Source organism: Morone saxatilis, unplaced genomic scaffold, assembly GCF_004916995.1.
Source record: "Morone saxatilis isolate NCDOM2014 unplaced genomic scaffold, NCSU_SB_2.0 Contig4, whole genome shotgun sequence".
In the NCBI taxonomy this organism is placed as follows: domain Eukaryota; kingdom Metazoa; phylum Chordata; class Actinopteri; family Moronidae; genus Morone; species Morone saxatilis.
This window is the reverse complement of record NW_023339984.1, coordinates 431,385-435,289: the sequence shown is the minus strand read 5'-3', so window position 1 is coordinate 435,289 and position 3,905 is coordinate 431,385.

The following is a 3,905-nucleotide window of genomic DNA, read 5'->3' as shown; positions in this document are numbered from 1 at the left end:
AATTACCAAAACACGTTAAAAATAAATAAATAGCTACTTCTCAATTTTTTTTACAGGTGGCTGCGTTCGGTGGATGACAAGCCTGGCCTGAACAAGATGATGCTGGATATGCTGGAAAGAAGATGCCAGGAAGACCAGGCTTAATATGGATGTGTTGCACTTATGTTGGATGCCATGGCCATCAGAAAACATGTGCAATATAATCCACATACCCAGTCAATGTCTGGTTTTGTAGACATGGGTGATGGAAGCAGTGAGACTGATGTTGCTACTGAGGCTCTTGTGTTCATGGTGGTTGGCCTACAAGGACATTGGAAGGCTCCCATTGCATACTACCTGACTAAGTCTCTGTCTCCAGAAACACAAAGGGTCATTGTCAGTCATGCTTTGGAGGAGCTGCATGCACGGGGCATTCGGGTGGTATGTGTAACAATGGATGGGCATGCCTCCAATGTCAGCATGTGCAACCAACTTGGGTGTGAGCTGAAGGGAGACCCACGAGAGCCGCTTCAAACCAGTTTCCCGCATCCGGTGACTGGCGAGAAAGTATTTGTCATGATGGATGCTTGCCACATGCTCAAGTTGGAATGTAATATGTTACAGGTAAATGATGATTGTTGTGGACCTATTTGTACAAGTTATGCCTCTGCTGCTAAAAGTTATATCTAAATATTGTTGTCTGTTCATTTGCACAGTTATGGCTGGACGTGATGATCAACATTTTGCTGTTTGTACTAGTTTGAGCAGTGACTGATTCTTAATCTGCAGGCATACAGTCCAATTGCAACGACCACTGGACAGATCAATTGGAGGTACATCAATCATCTCAATGATGTGCAAAAAAAAGATAGACTGCATGCTGCCAATAAAATTACAGACAAACATGTCTACTTTAAGAACCACAAGATGAGGGTGTGCCTGGCTGCACAGACACTGAGTCGCTCTGTGTCAGTGGCTCTCTGCACAATGAGGGATCTTGGGTACTCTCAGTTTAAAGACTGTGAGGCAACAGCAGAATTCATTGAGGTAATACAATTAGTGATTATAGAACCAAGTACATGTTTTTTTTTTTTAATAATTCATCAAAATTTTATTTGAGGAACAATTTGTTGGTAATTCTGACTGACTCTAAATTCAACATTACAACAAATATTGTCATAAACTGTGATATTGCATATTCTTCATAAATACAAACGTTTGTACATAACCTTATACATACCTTCACAAATTTTAGAGTGGTAAAGCTCTGAAATTTGCTGTAGTACAAAGCAGACCTATGGAAAGAAGGATGTGAAGCAAATACTAATACTTGCATGTTTACTCATTGAACATACAGTTTACAAATAAGTACTCTGTTCCCTGTATATTTTGAATAGATGAGTATTGATTTAAACTATCTGATACCTAATGAAACCCTGTAATTATAGTGATTTAGATGCCAATATTTCTTTATAGATGATTGACAGGCTGTTCGATACAATGAATGGAGGCAATCATCGTGTCAAAGGATTCAAAGCTCCCTTGAGTGCTTTGAATTGGATGGAGAGGAAAGCATTTTGTCAAGAGCCAGGGAGTACTTGCTCACTTTGGTGACCAAAAATGGAACACCCCTTCACCGATCTAAGAGGTCTATTAAAATAGTGCTTGTTATTCATGCATGAAAAGTTCATGACATGAGTTCAACGGTACTTTGTTCCCTCATGCATCGAGTTCCTAAGATGCTCTGTTGTTCCACTATGCATCGAGTTCCTAAGATGCTCTGTTGTTCCATTATGCATCAGTTTCCTAAAATGCTCCATTCTTTACATCAGGTTCATATGATACTACTGTTACAATGTTTTTTTCTTTAGTTTTGTCTCTGTTCAAATTGTTTTGTATTCAGTACCACACAACTGTCATATCAGTATGTATGCTAACATGATGCTCGTTCATTTCAATGTTTTTCAGTGTTCAGTTTTTTCAGTGTTCAACTTTATGCAGGTGTCAGAGGGATGGTATGCATGTTGATATGACGTTCTCTTGTTTAAATGTTTTTCGATATGCAGTTTTGTTTCTGTTGGAATTATCTTGTATTCAGTGTCTTTCAGGTCCTAGATGTTTCTAAATGGTATGTATTACACAACATCAAGTACATGTAGGTGTCAGAATGGTAGGTATTGTATGTGTTATTGTTCTCATGTTCTCCCAGTTCTGCAATTACATTGTTCCAAGTTGGTTAAGTGTCCTAAAAGTATACTGTATAAGTTAATCACGAAACTGATGCCATTCCTAAAAACATGGATGCAAACTAATTATCTCTCCGCCCTGGTAGCTGTTTATCATTTTCATTCTCTGAGTTTGCACCCCTGTGATAGGCACTCAAGAATTGGTGATTACACATTACCGATGGATGTGATGGAAAATTCACTTTACTGCTTTGAAAACATTTTTCTTTTTCAGGTACTTGTCGGTCATCGGATTCAGCGGTATGTGCTCACCTACAGGTTCAGCCAGGATCACTTGGAGCTCCTATTTAATTCAATCAGAGCATCAGGTAGGGTTGATGTTCTTTTAATTACAATAAATTCTGAAAATATACTTAATGAATAAATTTATATGTTATATCTTGTGACAAATGTATGTATTGTGTGCCTGTTTTCCGTACAAGGAGGCTGGTATAACAATCCATCTGCACGCCAGTTCCAGGCCATCTTCCGCCGTCTGATGGTTTGGTGTGGTGTCTCACCTAGTGAGACCGGCAATGTGGCAGCCCAAGATGACACTGTGTCCCTGTCAGCTGTAGAGATGTCCTCTGCTGAAACTGCTGAAGAGCACCCATCTCCATTCGCCAATATTTCGGCTGTTGTGTGTGACCACAGTTATCTTCCCACTCGGTTTGGTGGTCTGGTGGAAAATGCCCTCGTCTACATAGCAGGATTTGTAGTCCGGCAGATTCTGCGAAAGCTGTCCTGTGATGTGTGCCGTGCGAGCTTGGTCAGAGATGCTGTACCATCATCATTTGACGAGAGCCCTGAAAAACAACGGCGGCCTAGTGATTCCATCACAAGGCACAGTGAAGGTTTGATTTTTTTATCTTGATTTTTTAAATCTTTTAATCTTTGTATATTAAAGTTGCTTTGTTCTTATTTTCTCTGTTCTGTAAAGTGTCTTTGAGCACTGTGTAAAGCGCTATATATATATAATGTATTATTACTATTATTATAAGGTGCTGAGAGCTGCAGAGAGGGTGATTCGCCAAGCTTCAACAAAACAAGCTCCAAAGGTGTCGACAGTCACGCACATCGTCCCGGAGGTGATTGGAACGGAGGATGTTTTTCTGCTCAGGGAACACATTGAGGAAACACAGTTTGGCATCGACAACCTTCATTCCAACTTGTTGTCACTGGTTGTGTCTGTTTCTCAAGATAAGACTGCACCACATTGCCAAACTCACCTCTCTTGAGCTGCAGAAAGGGAGCACGAGAAAGAAGCTCTGCAAAACAGTCCACTTTCAGGGGTTTTAGCTCATGTAAAACTCTCATGAGCAACTTTGTACATGTGTAAATATGGTTTGGGGTGAGGATGTGTCATGTTTTTCTTTAGAATTTACATTTACATTACATTTTATTCTCTCTCTGCTTTGTTATACAAGTCTGAAAAGCAAGATGAGAGCGTGTAGAAGCATTTTCACTTCCTTCCCCTCCCCATTTGTTATCCAGGTTTTGTTCTAGTCACTCATGGTTGTCACTCTTTTGTGAAACTTTTTGGTTTGCTATCCTATCCTATATTTGCTGTTAATATATATGAATAAGTACATTTCCTACTGTTTTGATGTAAATGGTAAATGGACCTGTACTTGTATAGCGCCTTTCTAGTCTTCCGACCACTCAAAGTGCTTTTACACTACGTGCCACATTCACCCTTTC